The sequence below is a fragment of the Mus musculus genome, chromosome 18, assembly GCF_000001635.26.
Source record: "Mus musculus strain C57BL/6J chromosome 18, GRCm38.p6 C57BL/6J".
NCBI classification, from domain to species: domain Eukaryota; kingdom Metazoa; phylum Chordata; class Mammalia; order Rodentia; family Muridae; genus Mus; species Mus musculus.
In genome coordinates, this window is record NC_000084.6 from 69,015,537 (window position 1) to 69,039,738 (window position 24,202).

General features: G+C 40.5%; 1 long non-coding RNA gene and 1 other non-coding gene across 2 annotated transcripts in view; one reads left to right on the forward strand and one right to left on the reverse strand.

Annotated features, from left to right (window-relative positions):
• Positions 1 to 488: 488 nt before the first annotated feature.
• The window catches only part of Gm31088, a 71,224-nt gene continuing 47,510 nt past the window's right edge, over positions 489 to 24,202 (forward strand). Inside the window, exon 1 of the long non-coding RNA XR_386316.2 lies at positions 489 to 883. This is a non-coding gene — a long non-coding RNA (predicted gene, 31088). The remainder of the gene's footprint in view (positions 884 to 24,202) is intronic.
• Positions 6,663 to 6,737, reverse strand: Mir145b (microRNA 145b). Its single transcript, NR_105780.1, has one exon. It is a non-coding gene; the product is annotated as a microRNA 145b (primary transcript).

Here is a 24,202-nt window from a genome sequence, read left to right on the forward strand (position 1 = left end):
CTCCTGGGCATATATCCCGAATATGTTCCAACAGGTAAGAAGGACACATGCTCCACTATGTTCATAGCAGCCTTATTTATAATAGCCAGAAGCTGGAAAGAAGAGGTGTCCTTTTAAAGGCCATATCACTGTAATGTTTGTTTCAAGTATGATATATGATCAGGTTGCTGAGCTAGCAACTCAAGAGGGGTCATCCACGCCACTTCTGTCATCAGCTCTCTACTTCTGTTCAGTTTTGTTTCACTTTTTTTTTTCTCCCGAGACAAAGCTTTTTTTTTTTTTTCCTACTTGCTGTTTCTAAGTTTCACCCCTGCTTGCCTGCACATGGCTGCTTGGATCTGAACAGCTCTCCAGTTTCACAGTTAGCACCCCCAACACGTCCAGCCGCCATGGGAAAGAGAGCACAGCTGTTGAGGGCTGTATTCACTCTGGAGCTTTTCTCCATGTTGAAAAAGAGTCCCCTTTGTCTTTTGCCCCTGGCATCGACTCTGCGGACTCCTCGCCTCTCCCTGCTGGCTTTGGTGGTGGCACTGGTGCGCTGGCGGGGGGTGGGGGGACCTCGCATTAGCTCCGGGTCTGTGGCAGAGCAGCAATTGCAATTCGGTGATTGATTTACTCGGGAGCACCAGAAAGCCCGACTAGCTCAGCAGCTCTTTATGACATCTGGCACACACTAACTTGCTTCCAGCTCGGCTCGTAGAGCTGGGCTCTGTCCTGCTTTGAAACTAGCCCCAGCTCCTCAATTACCTTCTGCCCTTATTCATGCCCTGCCAATTCCTCTTTGCTGGAATCTGAATGAAGCTACTGCATCTGCCAAGGCCAAGAAGCTGCTGTAAGGACTTGTGGGGCTCGCCTTGGAAGTGAAGGTGGCATTTAGAATCAGGTAGGTGGAGAGCTCATTCAACACTGGGCATTATGGGTAATAAGAGGAAGGTAGAGATTTTCGAATACATTTTCTTGTTGGATATTCCTAGGAAAGAGGTAAGAGTTATCTGCTCTGGGGCTTAGGCAGAGCCCGTGCTCAAATCAAAAGCCCACAGGACAGGTGTGAATGAACATTCTCTTCAGAGCATCCCCTTGGCAAACAGACTCCCGCTCACCTGGCAGCTGCCAGTGCTGTGACCCAGTCAGCTCCTGTCAGCCAGGAGAGATGGTTTCTCTACTTCCTCAAGTCCTGAGTTAAGAGGACTGAACTGATGAGCAAAGCCATTTCTTCAGGTCAATACATCAACTTTCAGCAGAAGGATCTACCGGAAGTCCAACACTGTGGAAAGCAAGTCGAGACTTGGAAATGGGGAGGGGAGGATGGAAGCATCCTTCAAGCTTTTACCTCACGCTTGAAAGAAGTTCTGCAAAAGGCGCTCTTGAATTTGCCCAGCTTTATCTCCTCAGCCCTTTTGTTCACTGTGGGTTTGCTGTTAGCTTACCTGCAAACACCACACAAGAGCAGACCAACTACCAAAGAATCTAGTGTGACAAGAAGAGAAACGTCTCCCCAAAAATAATCTCCAAAGGATTGGCCAGAAATGACCTGTGGAGGTGAGAGGACACACCTGTTCTCATTAAGACTCTCTCTCTCTCTCTCTCTCTCTCTCTCTCTCTCTCTCTCTCTCTCTCGCTCTCACTCTCGCTCTCTCTCTCTCCCCTAAGTGTACACCCACCAAGCTCCACTTCTTACTCTGAGGTGACACTGTCCAGATGACAGCAATGCCATGGAAAGTCACAACCTTAATCATTAAAGACACACGTGTGTTTCCACACTCCAAACACACTGAACACAAGCAAGTCTCTGAACACCTGGCCCACAGTAGAATGTAACATTTGGAAGTAGATAAAACATGCCATTTGCCAAGCAACCAGCCACCGCCATAAATTTTATAGGCTAAAGTATCTTCCAACTGCAGGTTTTAGTAGATAGGCCGCTCAGGACCCCAGTTCTGAAAATCAACTCAATCTTTACTTAGCTCTACTCTAGAGATGGACATGTCTTTATAGGATATTGCAGGTATCTTGGCTGCCTCAGCAGCAGGAAACTATATTTCACAGGCTGAAGACATAGGATGCCTTGTCTGCAGGATTCCATGGTCGATTAGCAAATGCCATAAACAGAGCATGCTGTACTGTTGGAAGTGAGCAGCGAGTTTCATGTGTTGCCCAGCACCATCTTAAAAGGGGGACTTCAGGCCCAAATGGATATCATAGTTGACTTTGAAGTCAATTAAAAAGAAAAAGTACAACTAGTAGAGTCATTAAGTCAACAGATGTTCTCGGAATAGGTGACTCAACGCCTTCACAGGGCTACGGAAGAGGATATGAAGACCAGAGAGAACATGTGTCCAAAACCGCTGTCGTCTTTTCACCCCATTTGTTTTAGAATGAGCCAATGTGTGGGTTGATTGCCTATCCTATGGCTAATGATTATGCAAATATTTGCAAATCGCTCTGATCATGCACTCAAGCACCAAAAGAAGGCGAAGGAAAACCAGTCCTTCCTGCTGCTCCCGACAGGCAGTAAGAGCTCAGCCTTGACTCCGTGAGCTTACTGTTGTACAGACCCCTATACGCAGGGAACTGGACAGGCTTTTGGAAGTTTTGAGATCCAAAAACTCTGTGTCGAGCTGGTAAATAGCTCTCTGTGTTTTTGTGCCAGAGGTAGTCAAGCTGCGACGTTTAAAACAGGAAGTGAACTGATCCTGTTTTACATGGGAAATAAAAAGGAAGGCCACTGGAGGCCTGTATAGTAGCAGTAATTACAGATTCAAGGGGATTCTCAGCCCAAAGGTTGTCTAATGGCCCAATGCTATGGGCTAGGACATTTTGGGTCTTTCTTGAGTCAAACTGGAGGTGGGACAGGAAGAAAAGGGGACATCCTAGCAGATGTCCTTCCTGAGGTACCAAGCCAGCCCATCTGTAAATGTAGAGAGAAAGTGGGACATCTCTTCAGCCTAGACCAACAGTGCTGATTGGTGTGGCTAGCCACAGCCTGGCACCTCACTCTTTCCTATTCAAAAGCAGAAGGCCAATGGGCATTGCTGGGTGCCATATCAGCCCTCTGTGTTCTTGGCTGGGAGGTAATTAATCCCCTCCATCTGGACTATGCAGCCACAAGCCAGGTTAACTGGACTGTAACAGGATAAAGGCAGAAAATATCACAGTTCTGAATCCTAAATATCCCAGAGAAGGTCAGATCTGCTACTGCCATGATCAGATAGGAGAACTTGCATCTTCTTAATGCAAGGGGCCCGCCCCGTGGAAGGCCAGAAATCTCTATTCCTTGGTAGTGTGTATAAAATACCCTTTACTGTAGTCTATAGCTTGAAAAGTCTTTTGTTCAAATATTATTTGCATCTGAAAGTATCAATGAAAATGTTTTGGACAGTAAGAAATAAAAACCTTAAAACACCAGTCAAGACTTCACTCATTTATATTTTCTCATCTCCCCAGAGTACTAGAACTTCAAGCTCTCTCATATTTATTTGTTATGCTAGATAACATTTATTTTCTACCTCTAGTTATCACTGTCTTAAATTTTGAACTTCAGACAATAAAATTCAATATAAACAATTGGAAATGGTTTTTAAATACGTCTTTGCATTATCACCCTAAATCATTCTTTAGGATATGGTTACTACTAACAAAATAAACCTAAGCTATCATTACATAATCACTGTCCTCCAAGGCATGAGGGCTGCAGTTTCTTCTTTTCGGTAAGAGCCCATGAAAACACATGGAAGCCTCCACCACAGAATAACAAGGAAAATGATTGAGGGTGGGACTGTGGCTACAGGTCACAATACTAAAGATTTTTTAATAAAATGGGTTATTATTTCAACCTGTCATCAACCTCTGCTGTCATTACTCAAATCTTTTCAAATCATTTGGACTATCTATAGTGTGAGGATCCATATTAAAACAGAACAAAACAAAACTCTACTTCCTGTGGTTGAGAAAAACCACTGCAGAACCGGCCCCAACAATTGGCACACGTAGATAATTTAATAGAAATCAATATATGTATGTTCCAACCATATTCCTATGTGTGCATACACACACACACACACACACACGCAAGCATACTTGCGTTTTCATGTGTCCCAATCAAACTGACATATTAACTCATTGCTGACAAGAATTGTTTCGATCTTTTAAAAGCTTACTGTCTGACATGATTAATCATTTTTTATATTCATAGTTATACACAGGAGAAGGCCCAATTCACATCTCTTAACAACAACCAAAACTGGATTGACCTTGTAATTTGACACTGAGAGATTTCCTGGAGAGATACTTAAGCCTTGGTTCATTGGGTTGTTCAACACATCTTACGGAGTGAGTTTTTTTCTGGGCTATGCTAACGTCAGTTAGTTCTGGCCATCGTCATCTCAGGAAATCCACCTCTGACGTTTTGAATCTAAAATATCCTCCAGAGGCTCATGTCTTTGAAAACTGGGAGGCTGTGTATTGAATTTGTTGTAGAAGCTTATGGAAACTTTAAGAAGAGGAGCCCTTAGCAGACTTGAAAGAGGTGGGTCACTGGGGAGAAAGCCCTGTTGTAAATCTCCTGACCTCGTTTCCTGTCTAGTCGTTGCCTCCTGATTCTCCTGATCATCTGTGAGCCAAGAGCCTTGGTCCATTGCCATAGCAGCCAAAAGCTCCTTTCCACTCTCCCTCGCCTGCCCTGGTGAACCATCAAGTCACAAGCTGAGTAAACCTTCCTCCCCTTGTTCTTTTTAGGTATTTTATCAAATCAGATTAACTGTATACTAACTACTGTTGTTCTATGAGTTATGCCTCCATCCAACAATTGCCAAAAATGAAAGAAGGGGGGGAAAAAGACCATTAAACTCTTCATTGGCTTTAGAAATCTAAGAAACCGTTCCTGTGGACTCTTAGATGTGTTGAAAGGAGCAGAATCATATTCTTTTTCTAAGCTAGTAACTTAGCGGGGGTGGGGGAGGGATCACTACGGCTGGCTCAAGCTGGGGACTCAAAGGCGGAACAACAATCCCTGAAAATGGGTGACCAGACAGAAGGTGATAGACACAATAGACACACAGAATAAAAATAAAAGCAAGGTACCCTGAGGGAGAAGGGGAAATTTAACATAATACAACATCAAGTACACTTACCATCCATGTCCAACATGACATGTGTACCCTAGGACCTGTTAATTCTAGTATCAAAAACTCATTGTTAGAAAATAATATATTTTTAAATATAAGTTTTTATGGACCAGTTTCTCTTAAGACTCAAGATATCCAATAACATATAATTGTTTATTTATAATACTTCAACTAGAAGAAATATTGCAAAATAACTGGGATAAAGATCATAAAATCTTATGACAGCAAGGAAAAATTTCTTACGGGATTAGATAGAAAATACTCAATAGCAATCATAATGGTAAATAAGTAATTACGGCTTTTTTAAAAAAATAGTGTGTGTAATGTTTTTCATTGTAAGTTTTAAATACTTGGTCAGTTTACTTGTTGGGCATGTAGAACCTTGAATAGCAACCTAACTGTAGGCTCCTGGTTAAGACATGAGCAAAAGGTTGAGACTAATAGGGCGACAGCCAGCTCTAAATGGCCTATCATCAGCATTTACCCAACATTCGGGGAGGGGGAGGAAGATTACAGTACAATTATGCCACCTTGACGTGGCTATCTCATTCGCAAACTCACAACAGATGTGGCCAAGCTGCTCAAGACCTGCATCAGATCAAGCCAGAATTCTGGCACAGATGGGGGTGCCCACTCTACCTCCAACTCCTGATGAGTATTTGATGATTGACAGTGGCTGGTGGAGGAAGAAACATCATTATTCTTCAGAGTCCTCCCACTGGTAGGTTTCCTGTGCCCCAGTGGATGGACCTACACATCTCTGTGTAAATCCAGGGAACTAGCTGGACTTAGTGAGTTATCAAAAAGGGTGTGCCTGTGTCAAGCTATATAGATATATATGGTGTGTGTGTGTGTGTGTGTGTGTGTGTGTGTGTGTGTGTGTGTGTGTTCATGATTCTATGAGAAATTGTCTCTTCTGAGTTCTCAGTGAGTCTTGCAGTGAAGTCTTCGGCACATTTGTTTCTTCATTTCTTTGTGCAAAGAAGGCAACTAATGCAGTTTTCCATGCTAGTGAGCCAGAGAGCAGAGACCTGGAAAAGGCCTCTGAACTTGAATTGATCTTTCCTGTTTCTGAGACTCCTTTCACAACGGTCTTCCTCCTGGTGTGACCCTGTCATCAACCATCATGATAGAGTGTTTATAAATAAAACATGGAAAAACAGGGTAAGATCACAGCCCAGAATCAGACTTAAGTCATGTCTTAGGCTTGTTGCCATAGCAGAAATGTATCCAGGATCAAACAGCACTCTTGGATAACAGACTTTTGTACTGTTTGTAGCTACAGAGCACCTGGCATGTGGAATGTATCCTGTGCTGCCCAGAAAGATATTTCTTAGCCCACCCCCATCTAAAAGGAGAGACATAGGTCCTAAGAGGCATGGTGACCCCCGCATCCTATGTCATTCAATTCGTCCTCATGAAAGAACTAGGAGCACAGAGGAAGATAGGTTTAGTAAACAGCCAATGAGACAGCAAAGATGTAAAAATAGTTTACTCATAGTGACTTTGATGCAGGACAAGGTGAGGTTGGAATAATTTTTCCCTGTTTTTAACACCAATTTCTCAAGCCAGACTGGAGTCTCCTGGGAAAACTGGACTGACTTCAACAGGGAGGATGCCTGGATATGTGGGAATCTGCTTTTAGCTGGCATGCCCCTGTCTTCTTTCCCTTGGGTTTGCATTTTCCTGGACTTCCTAACATTCAATTGGCTTCAGAGTAGTGATTCTTGCTTCCTTCTGTAGGTTAGTCTGGTGAGAAGATAGAAACCCTGTTCAGATACATGGATATATATATATATATATATATATATATATATATATATATACACACACACACACACACACAAAACTATGTCTGTATTTTGAGGTCACTGATACATGCCCAGACAATTGCAAAGTGTTTATGAAACCCCAAGTAGACATTCTTTCTCCAGGGTACTGTAGATGAGGCATGCATTGAACACACAGGTTTAGCTCTGTCTCTTAGCTCAGCAGATACTTAAAGAAGCTATAGGTTGCTTTCCATAGTATATCCTTGCTTCCCACACAAAAGGTTCAATGCTAGACATCCCACATCTTCCTGTTGCCTCCGTTGGCTCGAATATACATACATGGTCTTATTACTATATTAAGCCTAAAGTCTGTGCATCTTTTTGTATGTTCGGATAAGCAATATTTTTCCAAATTGGTTTGATTCTAAGCCGTACATCTTCACATCTTTACATCTCTGGAAGTAGAATGAACCTGAAACTAGAAATAGGCTAATCTACAAACACAGCAGGAGATTTTCGCCCAATTTTTTTTCCTGCAACATAAAAGCAGTCAGGCTATGAATAAATATTTAGACAGTAGGAAACAAAACCTTAACAAGTTTAATCTAATGGGGAGATAAGACCAACAAATCAAAGGACAGCAGAGTCTGGGTTCTTTTCGAGTTCATTGCAGTGGTCATTCAAGTGCAGCCAGGGTTACATGCGGACGCTGACGTTCACCAGACACTGATGCTGACATTGCTGTGTGATCCCTAACTGCTCTAGAATTCATGTGAAAAGGACAAAAGCATTAGCGAGGCAATGTTTATAAAGTAAACAAAAGGTACAGAAGTGCATGTGTCAAAGAAGAAACCAGAATAAAGAGTGGATTGAAAGATCAGGAAGGAAGCATATGGTTTAAAAGTTCACTCACCAAAGACCAGTGAGGTCGATTCTTCTTAAGAATTTAGGAAAGTGAGTTCTCCCTGGGTGTGGTGGCGCACGCCTTTAATCCCAGCACTTGGGAGGCAGAGGCAGGTGGATTTCTGAGTTCGAGGCCAGCCTGGTCTACAGAGTGAGTTCCAGGACAGTCAGCTCTACACAGAGAAACCTTGTCTAAGAGAGAGAGAGAGAGAGAGAGAGAGAGAGAGAGAGAATAATTTCAAATTAAATACTAAGTAGATGAAGAAAGTAATAAAGAAAAGAGTTTATAGTAACAAAATAGAGAGCAAACGTTCCACAGACAAATCAAGAAAACCAAAAGTCAATTCAATAAAAGAAAATTAGTGACTCCCTGATGGGACTGACTAGGACAAAGAAAAGAGAAGCCTTCAGAATTAATTGGGAAATTTAAAAAGAGATTGATTCCCACTAATGCTCAGAACATGGTACTGAAGAAAACTTGAAGATTTTAGGAAAATACAAAATTTTAATTAATAAATAAAGTCATTAATAAAAAAGATTTAGATAAATATTAGATATAAATAATAATTAAATAGAAATAATAATTTAAAATTTTAGAAAAGATAAAAATACTTTAGATAAATATTAGATATGAATAATAATTGCTGAATATAAATAATAATTTAGATGAAGATATTAGATAATAGTTTCCTTGGAAATTACAACTGACAAAAACTAATATGAAGAAACCTTTAATTTCTAAAATGATTTGCATGTTAAAATCTGCATGCAAAGGAAACCCTACCAGATGGGCTGGTGGATTTTTTGAAACATTCACATAGATACAATACCAATCTTACAATAATTATACGGCATGGAAAAGTACATAACATTTTTAAAATTCATTTCTTAATGCCAGTAAGTATATATAACATTTCCATGAAAACACACACACACACAAAAGATATTTTAATTAAGAAAAACAGTGAATAGTGAATTCAGCACAAAATACAAGGGTGTATTATAATAATATGCTAGAACTATATTGAGTGTATCACAGCAATAATGTTAAATGCTATTAATTATACCAATCAATACAATTTACTGCAACAACTGAAATACAGAGAAAAACTATATGGCCATGTCATTATATACAGTAAAGTATCCTTGATAGAACACAACATGTTGCAAGCTCTCTGGACAAAGTACTACTAAACTATACTGCTTATAGAGATTTTGAGTTCAGGGAACCAATTCCTTTCTTCAATATCTGAATTTTGAAAGGCAAAACTTAACTTTGTCTCTATACATTCATCTTTTTATTTAATTTTGACGGTCAAATGGATTCCGTTGGTTCTGAGAATCCTCTCTCCCCCACATCCCTCTGCCTCAGCGATAGACAACCACAAGAGAGTAGAAACAGGCCAGGATGGCTTTGCCTTTAGCAACCAGTTGTAATAGAGGACACTGTCCTTCTGTGGTATTATACCTAAGTACTGCTTCACAAAGATCTCACTTCACTGAATCGTGGCAAAGCCTGTTTAAAGTTGTAACACTGTCTTGTACTTTTCTCTCCTTTCCTAAACACTATTTTCTAGTTTATCTTTGGTCTCCAATCCCTTCATTACAGACACTCTGAAAAGTACTTTTTTCATTCCGTTGGTCAAGCAAAGCTGGGCAACTTCCTACTCTTGGGGTCAATGCCACTTTCAGGATCCAATATTGTTGAAGCCACCGTAGGGTCCCATCGGATCAGGCTTGAAGGACTTAGATTAATGGAAGAGAATTCTGATCCCCCTCAACCCCACAGTCAAGTTGCTTTCTGTCTCACCATTTGGAATTTCTACCTTCTTATGAAATGATCTTAACAAGAGGCTCTCACAATCAGTCCAGACTGTAGGACATTCACTATGTGTCACCAACATGTAGAAAGAGGAGCACGTGGAACTAGGTAGGTGGATGCGAAGCCAGTCCTGGACCACTTATCAACATGCTAGTTGGTATTCATTCATTCATCATTCATAATAATTCATTCATATCTTACTTTGTCCATTTTAATTTTTTATTGTTTTAATTATGTTTTAATTATTTTTTTAAAAAAATTTTAATTATCTAATGTTACAGATACCTCATATATTTTATATTTAATCCCTCTATGACATTAGATAAGTTGTACAAAAAATTTTCTGGATGTCTTTTTTTTTTTTCCTTGCTTTCTTAAAGTTCAAATGTTCTCTTATGGTAAAATCCATGTTAAGTATATTTTTATTTCTCCTACCTCTGGGGTCACAGATGTGTATGCCTACGTTTCCTTCTAAGTGTTCTGTGATTTGAACCCTTACATTGAACTAGAAAGTCTATTATGAATTAATTATTTTATATTGCATTCAGGAACAAATTTCATTCACCCATATACATATCCAGCCACTTGCTCAGTACTTCTTCAGAAAAAAAAATTTTTTTCCTATCAATATTTTGGCATCCCTGTCAAAAATCAATACACCAGAAACATAATGGTTTATTTCTGGATTAATCAGTTGGTACAGTATGGAGAATGTGCAAGAATAAATCTCTGTGTAGCACTGTAGAGTGTTTTAAAATGAAAACCCATCCTCTCATGGAACACAGCTTGGCTTCTGTACCATGAGACTGAAGAGGCAGGAATGCAGAATGCCATCAATCTATACTTCCTTAAATTAACCAATAACCCAAGACTTGGAAATAGGAGAAAGGAGCCTGGATCACCTTGGCTACATATGCTCAGGACAACTCTTCTGTGGTTCATTAATGAGCACAGAGAGAATGGACCAAACTTAATATAAATGTATTGACTCACAAACCGTTCACCGAGAAGAAGTTTGCTTAAAAGATTGTTTTGTTGTTGTTGTTGTTGTTTTATTTGCTGTATGCCTCAGGACAGTACCCAGAGAATTCAAATACTTACTCTATGATTTTCATCAGTAAAGGAAATATAGCTGGATTTTTAAAATGAAGGGCATTGGCCCTTTACTAATTGTTATTTAGGTAAAAATTGAAAACTAGTTGGAAAAATAATCTCTTAGGAAGGTGACTGTGGTTGTTTGAATAACAATGCCCCCATGGACTCATAGGTTTGATTCCTAATCACCATGGAATAGCAATACTTGAGAAAGAATAGGAAGTATGGCCTTATTAGAGTAGTGTGGTCATGATGGTCATGATGGATGAAGTATGTCACTTTAAGATTTCAAGTGAGGCCCAGTCTCTCTCTCTCTCTCTCTCTCTCTCTCTCTCTCTCTCTCTCTCTCTCTCTCTCTCTCTCTCTCTCTCTGTGTGTGTGTGTGTGTGTGTGTGTGTGTGTGTGTGGATGTGTGTGTGTGGATGTAGAACTCTCAGCTACTTTCTCTCCATCACCATGTCTGCCTTTAGGCTGCCATGCTTCCCAACATGACATGATGATAATGGAATAAACCTCTGAACCTGTAAGCCAGCCCCAATGAAATGTTTCCCTATATAAGAGTTGCTGTCGTCATGGTGTCTGTTCACAACAATAGAACACTAAGACAGTGACCATGAAAAGCACTCTACTTTCAGATATGCCTGAAATCTGCAAAGGAGCTTCTAAGCAATGGCTTTTTAGTTTGTCTTACTCTATTGAGTCAGGACTGATAGGATTATAGAACTCATTAATATATTCTCTTGATAATTCTGTATACATTTAATAAGCAGCTACCACCTTTCAAATACTATACTGGGTGGTGGATTTTGGGAGAGAGCCAGAACATACCATGAAGCTATGATCACTCCAGACAAATTCATAACAAGACAATGTTCCCCCCAAATATTTACATTTCTGATTTTTACCCAAGCAGAGGACTCCTTCCCCTTATGGCAAAGGTCAATATTTCAGGGTTTTTGTTTGTTTGTTTGGTTGGTTGGTTGATTTTGGGTTTTTTGTTTGTTTTTGTTTTTGTTTTGTTTTGTTTTCGAGACAGGGTTTCTCTGTGTAGCCCTGGCTATCTTGGAACTCACGCTGTAGACCAGGCTGGCCCCGAACTCAGAAATCCACCTGCCTCTGCCACCCAAGTGTTGGGATTAAAGGCCGGCTAATATTACAGTTTCTAATAGTCACTTTTTGGGACTCCTTAAGGCATCAATTTTTTTTTTAATTCATAAAAACAAAACTAACATTTTGCCTTCAAAAAGATTAAATTCGTGCTGATACAGCCATGGGAAAGCTTACACTCAGATGCAGCATACTTTACTTTGTTTAAAGAAACTACCACTTATCAGTGAGTACATATCATGTGAGTTCTTTTGTGATTGGGTTACCTCACTCAGGATGATACCCTCCAGGTCCATACATTTGCCTAGGAATTTCATAAATTCATTCTTTTTAATAGCTGAATAGTACTCCATTTTGTAAATGTACCACATTTTCTGTATCCATTCCTCTATTGAGGGACATCTGGGTTCTTTCCAGCTTCTGGCTATTATAAATAAGGCTGCTATAAACATAGTGGAGCATGTGTCCTTCTTACCAGTTGGAACATCTTCTGGATATATGCCCAGGAGAGGTATTGAGGGATCCTCCGGTAGTACTATGTCCAATTTTCTGAGGAACCACCAGACTGATTTCCAGAGTGGTTGTACAAGCTTGCAATCCTTCAGCACCACATCTGCCTGTGCGTTGTCATGCTTCCTGCCATCACAATAATGGACTAAACCTCTGAACCTGTCTACTCTCATTAAATGGTCTTATAAACTTTATGTCCCAGTACAGGGGAATGCCAGGGCCAAGAAGTAGGAGTAGGTGGGTGGGGAGCAGGGCAAGGGGAAGGTATAGGGGACTTTCGGGATAGCATTTGAAATGTAGATGAAGAAAATATCTAATAAAAAATTGTAAACTAAAAAAAAAGAAACTACCTTTCTGGCGTGGTAGTGCACGCCTTTAATCCCAGCACTCAGGAGGCAAAGAGGGGCAGGCGGATTTCTGGGTTCGGGGCCAGCCTGGTCTACAAAGTGAGTTCCAGGACAGCCAGGGCTACGCAGAGAAACCCTGTCTCAGAAAAAAAAAAAGAAACTACCTTTCCAAAAGCACAGAATGCATCATGCTGTATTGCTAACAGATTCTACTTCAATACTGTAAGCTCCCCTTATTAATGGTGACACTTTCCAAGATCCTTAATAGATTTCTGAAGACAGAAATAGAGCCAAACACACACACACACACACACACACACACACACACACACACGGACACACATACAACATATTTTTTCTATACATAATACCTGTAGAAGTTTAATTTATAATCTAGAAATAGAAATAATTAACAGCAACAATAATAAAATGGAATAACAACAGTATACAATATGTCACATGTAAAATAGAATATATAAAATCAAATAGAAGTTATTTAAAGTACCTTGTAGTGTAGATTGGCAACCTCAGTACCTCAATACACAATAATTTTCCTTTTTTTTTAACTTATTGATGACTTTCACCTTCCCACTAAAAGGAAATATGTCCTATTCAATTTGCTGTCCATAACTCTTTTATGTGCCGGGGCCATCAGTAAGTAAAATAGATATCAAACACACACACTGAGAGAAGAGAAGCGTCAGACTTATTTTTAAGGTGACTACTGGTGAATGAATGGACACACCTCATCAATAAGGAGGAGTCACATCCTGAACAGGACAGGACATGAGGATCCATGACTTTGCCACACCCCTCAGAGCAGCTGGCTTATTCAAACTTAAACTGATTATTTGTGTTATCCTGCTGTGAATATTTTGGAACCACAGTTGGCTGCATGTAGTTGAAACTCAAGGAAGCAAAAGTACAGATAGGAAGGACTATTGCACAATATTAAAAAATATATAATAATCTACTTCTGTGCTGTAGGAGAGCAGAATTCCTTTTAGAGGTGTGTCTCTGTTTGGAAATGACTAACAATAAACATTTTAGTTAAACTAATCTGGGACTCGGGATTCTGTGTGGAATGAAAGCTAGCTGAGAAGGCTTTTATAATACAGACAACCACTGTGCATGGTAGAACTGAGTAACAGCATTGCTCTGCCCCGCCCATCCTCAGCTGGTACACCAGAAGATAGGACCGGGGAGCCTCTGCAAGAGCATCCCTCTGGAAAGGATGAGGTGAGCAAGAGGATCTAAATCAAAAGGCAAAGATGAAGTTCAGCTGAGTTGTGCATGGTTGCTTGGGAGGACCCACAGATAGCAAGGGTACTGAGTCTCTCTCAAGATAAAGGAAGGTTTCAACACCAACAAAGAAGGAAAGATGGGAGAGAAAGTGAGAAATATCCAAAACCAGATCTACTTGGTAGCCTGAAAGTAGGTCAAGAGATTGATCAGGGAGCAGGCAATTTGTAGGAAGAAAACATCCATCGTAAGGAGCTATAAAGACCAGGGAAGGGGGTTCCCAGGGACTGGAAAGATGTGTTACCTCCCACCCCTTGAATGGACTTGAGATATGGAATAGGGAGTGACCTGGGATGCTTGAGGTCAGAGTGTAGTTACTCTCTGATTGATGTGTTGGTCTTGTTACATCCCTTCCGTGCACTCCAAGTGTCACGCTTTCATTTCTCCAGCACTTTCCTCACCAACTTGCCACCGTGAGAAGCACACACGCATATGGATGCATGTGTGCATGGGTATATGCATATGCTAATATAAGTGGCCTTTGTGTGTCTTGAGATTTTAGTCATAATTAATCACCTCACAAACAAAAGGTGCTCTCAGAGGAATAACGAGGCAAGGAATCAGCAGCCACCACTTTCTTGTCTCATTATATATATATTACTCTATATACATAAAATATCTATATATATTACTATATATATAGATATAGATATAGATATATGTACACACAAATGCATACATACAGTGTTTGTGTGTGTATGCAGAGTGTTCTATTGTTTTCATATATTTGCTTCTTTTAAATGTGGTGTATCTAGCCTTTACGTAAGATACAGTCCTTGGTTTAAAACAGTGCAGATAGCTCTGATGGTTAGATTGAAAACCATTCAGTTGGCATTTCCACAGCACTGGAGCCTTTGTGTTCCAAGCTGCAATAGCATGGATGTCAAATGCAACTTTGGTGTTACATCAAATTTGGCATTTATGTAAATATCGTGACTGTGCTAATAATTATTGGCAATTCTAACCTCTATATTATGTCATTATCATTGCCAATTTCCAGGGAAACTGGAATAAAAAGAAGGTTGTGTCAAAATACAGGGAGAAGCACTATTTGGCAAGCACGATCAGCTGCTATTGACTTCTAATAGCATCATTAAACACAAAGGAATATTAAATGTGTGCGTGCTTGGCCTCCCATCGCGCTAGCATACGATGAAAGGAAGGAGCCTAGAGTCCAAAGCTAGATAGCCCTCGTCCTGGTTCAAAACACTTGAACATTTTATTTTTCGGTACCCCACCTTTAAATTTTCATCATAATGGAAGTACTCATTTTGTTTGGGTGTCTCAGAGAAAAGGAAGATGCCTCAAAGCCTCTTTTCTAGGAAGCTTACAACCCATGGCTCTCCCAGCAATGTCTATCTTATTGGGACTATCGTTCAGAGAAGAACAGTGGGAGACCCAGTGTTGTGCTCAATGAGAGAGACTTATCATTCCCTGAAAACCCACCCTAAAATAAAACAAGCTATGCGTTTCCCACCAGAGAAGAGAGTTAACTTCAAACCTCCCATAGGCATAGCATGTCGGTCTGGGTATATCAGTTAAAATGTACTTGTCATACATGGTATAAAGAAAATAAGACTAACTATGTCACCTGTTCCTGAATCATGCCTGCACATAACACTAATCATGCCACACAGTATTTGAACTGTTATATTCCACCTAGTAATTGACCCTTTCATCCTAGTAAGATAACCATATTCCTTATAATATAGTCTGGACTGAAATCCACTTTGTCTTTCAACAGGTCAGAGAGTAGATTCCCAGCTTCTCCTGCTAAGTCTTAGCATGGGGTTTTGTTTCTCATCCTTTTCCTGTTATCATTCTTGTTTCTGTACATTTGCAGCAACCTTGTTTGGCCTGTTTACTTATCAGTCTTTGTGATTTTAGTGGTTGCAGTAGGGCTCAGAGCACCCAGCTGTAATTCATCTTGTCATACTAGACAACCTCACATCCCATTTCACATAGCGTACTAGAAAAGCACAGTGCCATGCAGTACTCAGGGGGTGTGTGTGTCACTATGCTACTACATTTTATTTTCCAATATGGTACAGCCCTCAGATTCTATTCTTGCTTTTCTCTAGTCAGTTACGTTGCGAAGCAATTGAAATACTGACAAGAACCTGTGTGCCTTTACCAGTGACGATGTCATTTCCAATGCATTTCATCCCTTTTCCTGACCCATCTTCCCTCTCTCCTGGATGCCATCATTGGCCACCCTCCTGAAGCTCTTTCATCAATTTAAGTCTGACAGTGATTCAGTCTTTCAGCGTTCATGTTTAAAGGGTATATTAAACCACCTTTGATTCCAAAAGACACTTATTTGATAGGAAAGTCTAGACTGGAATTTGTTTCATTTAAAATTACATTGCTTTAGTTGCTTTTTTTAAATCCACTTATATTCTTATCTTTTATTATGTAGCATGGATGGATGTACCTTCTTCTGGCTGTGTTTGGGGTTTTCTCATTATCAATGGTCTTGAATCATCTGGTTATCACATGACCAGTACGGTGTTTTTATGATTCTTCAACTTCAGCTGCATTGAGTTTCTTGGATCAATAGAATAATTCTGTTCATCAGATTTGGAAATTTTTCCAATCTTATTGCCCCTCCTCTTTCAGGACCCCATTTAAGCTTGTGTTAGGCCATTAAGCTCATTCCGCAGTACAGTGACGGTCTGTTCATTTCATAAATTGACTTCTTCTCTCCATGTCCCTTTAAAGTGGATGTGCCACTGTGCTTTCTATGGTGTCGTCAACGTTACTGGTCTTTTCATTTCTGAAATGTCTGGTTAAAATGTGTTCTTCATCTCAGACTCTGCAGTGCTCATGTTTGAATGTCCACATTAGTAATTTTTTAAAAATCTATTTCACTAATAAACCTACAGTTATAATACTGTTTTGTCCTGGCCAGCAGTTGTAATCGTGTGCTTGTTTGATTGCTTCTTCTTCTTGACTTTCCTTTGTGGTTGAATCCTTTTGGGTACACTGCTGGCATTATTTCTATAAATATTCTCATGTTTTGTTCTTCAGTGTAATTAAGTTACTTGGGAAAAAGTTCGTCCATTCCAGTCCTATTGTTAGGATTTGTTAGGCAGGACATAGCTGTTCTATTTCTGGGGTTAATTGTTCTGCACTAGTAATACAAGCTTGTCTTGAGTAATTCCCACCAATACCTTGTAAATGTTAACACTCAGATGTTCAAGGACTTAAAGGGAAAAATATGCTCTTAACATATGCAGACTATGTTCACAGGAAATCTATCATATAGACAATAAATGGTTGGGAATATAACGTGTGTGTGTGTGTGTGTGTGTGTGTGTGTGTGTGTGTGTGTGTGTGTGTGTATTTGCACTTCCGTCAGTCAGGTGGCTCCTTGGGGCCTTTCCTGACACTTGTATCTGATGATCATTCAGTGACTATTCCATGGGACCCTGTGCAAACCACCAGAGTTCCTTCTCCGTGCTCACTGCTAGGTGTGCCTCTTTCCACAGACTCCAGCTTTTCTAACCTAACCATCATGCTCTCTTCCTGTCAGCACTGGCTCTTCCAATCAGAGACACTCCCTGACTTTTCCCAGGTTCCCCTACCCATTCTGTAACTGAGCAAACCTCCCAGGGCAGCCGTCTAAGGGAAACATTTGGAGGTGGGTTGATTTGATTGTCTTAAACTGTTTTTAATTGCCTGTTTCTTGTGCCCTCTCTTAGAATCTGTTGTTTCACATTCAGCCCATTACAGAGTCAGATCTAAGCCTCATTGTTCCATTTTGGCCAAAAAGAATTGTGGTTATTATGTTTGAGAGAACCTTTTGCTCCAAACACCTGTAATGAATCTTCTGGGATGGAACGGGATCTTTTTGTGCCTATCCCATCCCCACGAGAATGGAATATACATTCTAACTTTGCAATGAGGTTACATGTGTAATAGCAGTAACACTTTCTAAAATGAGCTCTCTCTCTCTTCTCTCTCTCCTCTCTCTCTCCTCTCTCTCTCCCCTCTCTCTTCTCTCTCTCTTCTCTCTCTCCTCTCTCTCTCCTCTCTCTCTTCTCTCTCCCTCCTCTCTCTTCTCTCTCTCTTCTCTCTCTTCTCTCTCCCTCCTCTCTCTTCTCTCTCTCTCTCCTCTCTCTCCTCCCTCTCTTCTCTCTCTCTCTCTTCTCTCTCTCCTCTCTCTTCTCTCTCTCTTCTCTCTTTCTCTCTCTCTCTCTCTCTCTCTCTCTCTCTCTCTCTCTCTCTCTCTCACACACACACACACAGAGAAATGTGCATGCACATGCACACAAAAATATAGTTTTAGGGGGAGTATCCTTGCACTACCAGACTCTTGAGACATGCTCAAGTATAACATTGCTGATTAAAAGCCACTAAATGGCAAGAAATCACTCCATTGATGGTGTAGTAAATTCATCCTTACTCAGTTGAGTCTTCCCTCATTAAAAAATAGTGTGTATAACATGTAAGAGAAGTCAGCAAGAAAGGGCTGAAGATACTTAAAAGAAAACCTGCTTTTAACATAAGCAGGTAATTATTCCCGAAGAGCTTTGATCATTTAAAACCACCATTATCTTCTTATTTAAACAGGTTATTTAATGTCTCTGGAAAGCGTGTAATGAATGGGGATCTTCAAAGCCTACCTGGGTGATTCTGCCTCCTAGTGAATTTTCTACAAATTCTTTTAGTCACCACATTAAACACAGATAAGCTCTGCTACAAGGGAGGGTACTCTTTTCTCGTTTATACTTGAAAGTAAGTTTCTGTTTTCTGTTAAAAGTCTTCTCCTAGTCAGCTTATGTACACTTTTTTTTGAGAACTTTGTATGTGTATATAATTTATTTTTATCAGATCCAGCCCCATCTCCCTCCTCATCAAGGTCTCCCTATCCCCCCCTACCATTTTTTCTTCTCAACTCCATATGCTCTTGAAAACAAACAAATGATCAAAAGGCATCAAGTCCACTCGCTCTTGCCTATAGGAGCAACTATCAAGCATCCCTAGCCTATGAAAGCCAACACCCCTGAAGAAAATTGGCTCTCTCTCCCACAGCAGCAACCAGTTGCCAATAGTTCCTCAGCTAAGGGTGGGACAACATGAACCTGACTCTTGTCCATGTAGAGATTTGTGCTGGTTTGACCTTGTACAGCTCTTATTCAAGCAATAACAGTATTGTGTGTCCATGTGCAACAGTGCTGTCATGTCTGGCAAATGCTGTTTCTCTGCAAATGTCTATTTTCTCTAGCTTTTACAGTCTCTCCCTTCCCTCTTTTGACATGTTCTTTGAGCTGTGGATGTGTGCGATCTAGCTGCCCATTTAGATCTCAACACTCCACACTCTTATTCTCTGTACAATGACTGGTTCTAGATCTCTGTATTCACCATCACCTCCTATAGGAAAGACAGTTCTTTGCTGAGGGATGAAACCACACTATTCTATGGGTATAAGATAAGAATTTAGGAAAGAGTTTATCACTATATCTGATTAGCAGAATACTCATATCAGGTTCTCCAGTAGGGTCTTTATGAGCTCCTGTGACCTAGTCAGCCGTGAGGTTTTAGCCCAATTAACAATGCCAGGCATGGATTTTGTCTTTTGCATCATACTTTAAATCCAATCAAAGTGCAGTTGGTTACTCGCATAGCACTCCTGGTACTAATTTGCCAGCAGACACATCTTGCCAGGCTAGGTGTTAGTGTAGCTCTCTGGGTTCACTGTTAGGTAATACTATTGATAACTGTTTCACCCCTCCTAGCATACATAGCGCCATCAAGCCCTTTGAAGGAGAGCCAGTAAGGAGGAAGCTTCCAGATTTGGTATCAGCTTGATTTCTCTGTGTCCAATGATCCAAGGATGTGGCATCTTCAGCCACAGAATCCCAACAGGTTCTGAAGAATAGCCAAGAACAGTGGCAGTAACCGGGAAGGTTGGAGGAGGGGCCAGCATTATGTGATCCCATTGACCGAAGGCTGAGAAAGAGTCAATCCCTAAGTGACACTGGGCTTATTACTCTATGGCCTGTGGTGTAGAGCAGAGGCATCATCTGTCAAAGCCTTCTGGTACACAAAAGCAGTATTCTTTGGTTTAGGTGATAAAATGCTTTAGGAAGCAGGGCCCTATCGAGCCCCATTACCACAGCATTCTCCTGCGACTAGAGTTTGAGCCTTTCAACAAAAATAAAAAGAGATATTATAAACTGAGAAAGAATAACTATAAATAAAGGTCTGCCTGTCTTAGAAGAGTTACAGCAAGAAAGATGACTCTTGCAAACGCCTTTCAGATTATTAAAAGTTCACTGTGTTCTAATGGGAGATTCTAAATTCTTATCCCTTCTTGCCTGTGACTTGAGTCCCACATCAAAAGAAATCATGGAGTCTTTTCCTTTTTCCTATTGAAAGTAAGGAGAGAGATGGGTCAGAAAGTGTCCCATTGGTCATGAAGCTTTGAAGATGAGCCTTGATTCAGATTTTGTGCCAAAGGAGATGGTGGGACAGAGTTGCCAAGGAGTCTGATGCTCTACAGAAGAGGAGACCCTTTGCAGAAGCTTGAGGGGCTTGCACAACAGATGATGGCATGGCATAGTTCTTGAAGAGGGTTCAGCTTCGTTGTGAAAGAGTGAAGAAACTGAAATCACTCTCTTGTTCTTACCTTAAGAGACACATGACTGTGGGCCATGTGCAAATATATCGTGGGATGTAAGGAGATGGGCTGTGGGGAGCACAGTGTGGAAATGGGGATGAGATTATGTGGTAGATGAATGGGGCTGGGGAACAGGGGCCTAGAGGTCAGGAGAATAGGTGATGATTCCCTAAATCTGGATGGACGTTCATAGATCGCTGTGTGCTTTTTTTTATATGTAGACTCTTGCTTGATCCTTATAATAATCCTGAGATAGAAGCAAGAAAGATTGAGAGTTTAACAGATAACCATCAAAGCTCACATCAGATGCACAGATTCACCTCGATGCTCTTCTCATTCTCGCTTTCCCACTGCTTCTTGGGAACTTGGAGACTGATGCTGTCATTGTGGTCCTTGAGTAGCACTCATCCTTGGGGATTCTGTGACTCTTTTTAGGGCTTCAGTATAGATTCTAGGTTCTCAGTTTGGCTCCTATTTCCAGAACTACTTTTCTTATGTATGGAACTTTAAATATAAGTTTTTCTTTAATGTAAACTTTTTATAAGCAAAGCAATCAAATATAAAAATAAAATAAATTTATCAACACAGCAACATAGAATTTAACTATAGATAATGATATAGGAGAAATAAGTCTTACCTCCATAGTTTTGAGCCTGACTACAGCAGCAGAGACAACACAGTCAGGGAAATGAGTGGGCTTGCTTTGGGAAGGCCCATATAGCAAGTTTGGCTTGGGATAAAGGTAAAAATACTGTCTAAGCATCCTGAAGGGTATGGAGCATTGATTGAGACATAATTTTTATATACAAAAAAAAGAGAAAATTTACAAGACTCTCTAGCAATTAGTTTTCAACAGTGAAGTTGATATCAATAACTTGACCACTAAGTGCTTCAAAAAGAGAAACTCTTTGAACACGAGTGATCATGTCACTTGATGGTTAATGAAGAAATTTTGATTTTTTTTTTTTTTTTAGGACTTGTCTCTTTTTTTTTTTTTCCATTTTTTATTAGGTATTTCGCTCATTTACATTTGCAATGCTATACCAAAAGTCCCCCATAGCCACCCACCCCCTCTCCCCTACCCACCCACTCCCCTTTTATGGCCCTGGCGTTCCCCTGTACTGGGGCATATAAAGTTTGTGTGTCCAATGGGCCTCTCTTTCCAGTGATGGCCGACTAGGCCATCTTTTGATGCATATGCAGCTAGAGTCAAGAGCTCCGGGGTACTGGTTAGTTCATAATGTTGTTCCACCTATAGGGTTGCAGATCCCTTTAGCTTCTTTGGTACTTTCTCTAGCTCCTTCATTGGGGGCCATGTGATCCATCCAATAGCCGACTGTGAGCATCCACTTCTATGTTTGCTAGGCCCAGGCATACTCTGACAAGAGACAGCTATATCAGGGTCCTTTCAGCATAATCTTGCTAGTGTATGCAATGGTGTCAGCATTTGGAAGCTGATTATGGGATGGATCCCCGGATATGCTAGTGTCTACATGGTCCATCCTTTTATCTCAGCTCCAAACTTTGTCTCTGTAACTCCTTCCAAGGGTGTTTTGTTCCCACTTCTAAGGAGGGGCATAGTGTTCACACTTCAGTCTTCATTTTTCTTGAGTTTCATGTGTTTAGGAAATTGTATCTTATATCTTGGGTATCTTAGGTTTTGGGCTAATATCCACTTATCAGTGAGTACATATTGTGTGAGTTCCTTTGTGAATGTGTTACCTCACTCAGGATGATGCCCTCCAGGTCCATCCATTTGGCTAGGAATTTCATAAATTCATTCTTTTTAATAGCTGAGTAGTACTCCATTGTGTAGATGTACCACATTTTCTGTATCCATTCCTCTGTTGAGGGGCATCTGGGTTCCTTCCAGCTTCTGGCTATTATAAATAAGGCTGCTATGAACATAGTGGAGCATGTGTCCTTCTTACCAGTTGGGGCATCTTCTGGATATATGCCCAGGAGAGGTATTGCTGGATCCTCCGGTAGTACTATATCCAGTTTTCTGAGGAACCGCCAGACTGATTTCCATAGTGGTTGTACAAGCCTGCAATCCCACCAACAATGGAGGAGTGTTCCTCTTTCTCCACATCCACGCCAGCATCTGCTGTCACCTGAGTTTTTGATCTTAGCCATTCTGACTGGTGTGAGGTGGAATCTCAGGGTTGTTTTGATTTGCATTTCCCTGATGATTAAGGATGTTGAGCATTTTTTCAGGTGCTTCTCTGCCATTCGGTATTCCTCAGGTGAGAATTCTTTGTTCAGTTCTGAGCCCCATTTTTTAATGGGGTTATTTGATTTTCTGAGGTCCACCTTCTTGAGTTCTTTATATATGTTGGATATTAGTCCCCTATCTGATTTAGGATAGGTAAAGATCCTTTCCCAATCTGTTGGTGGTCTTTTTGTCTTATTGACGGTGTCTTTTGCCTTGCAGAAACTTTGGAGTTTCATTAGGTCCCATTTGTCAATTCTCGATCTTACAGAGCAAGCCATTGCTGTTCTGTTCAGGAATTTTTCCCCTGTACCCATATCTTCAAGGCTTTTCCCCACTTTCTCCTCTATAAGTTTCAGTGTCTCTGGTTTTATGTGAAGTTCCTTGATCCACTTAGATTTGACCTTAGTACAAGGAGATAAGTATGGATCGATTCGCATTCTTCTACATGATAACAACCAGTTGTGCCAGCACCAATTGTTGAAAATGCTGTCTTTCTTCCACTGGATGGTTTTAGCTCCCTTGTCGAAGATCAAGTGACCATAGGTGTGTGGGTTCATTTCTGGGTCTTCAATTCTATTCCATCGGTCTACTTGTCTGTCTCTATACCAGTACCATGCAGTTTTTATCACAATTGCCCTGTAGTAAAGCTTTAGGTCAGGCATGGTGATTCCACCAGAGGTTCTTTTATCCTTGAGAAGAGTTTTTGCTATCCTAGGTTTTTTGTTATTCCAGATGAATTTGCAAATTGCTCCTTCTAATTCATTGAAGAATTGAGTTGGAATTTTGATGGGGATTGCATTGAATCTGTAGATTGCTTTTGGCAAGATAGCCATTTTTACAATGTTGATCCTGCCAATCCATGAGCATGGGAGATCTTTCCATCTTCTGAGATCTTCTTTAATTTCTTTCTTCAGAGACTTGAAGTTTTTATCATACAGATCTTTTACTTCCTTAGTTAGAGTCACGCCGAGATATTTTATATTATTTGTGACTATTGAGAAGGGTGTTGTTTCCCTAATTTCTTTCTCAGCCTGTTTATTCTTTGTGTAGAGAAAGGCCATTGACTTGTTTGAGTTAATTTTATATCCAGCTACTTCACCAAAGCTGTTTATCAGGTTTAGGAGTTCTCTGGTGGAATTTTTAGGGTCACTTATATATACTATCATATCATCTGCAAAAAGTGATATTTTGACTTCCTCTTTTCCAATTTGTATCCCCTTGATCTCCTTTTGTTGTCGAATTGCTCTGGCTAATACTTCAAGTACTATGTTGAAAAGGTAGGGAGAAAGTGGACAACCTTGTCTAGTCCCTGATTTTAGTGGGATTGCTTCCAGCTTCTCTCCATTTACTTTGATGTTGGCTACTGGTTTGCTGTAGATTG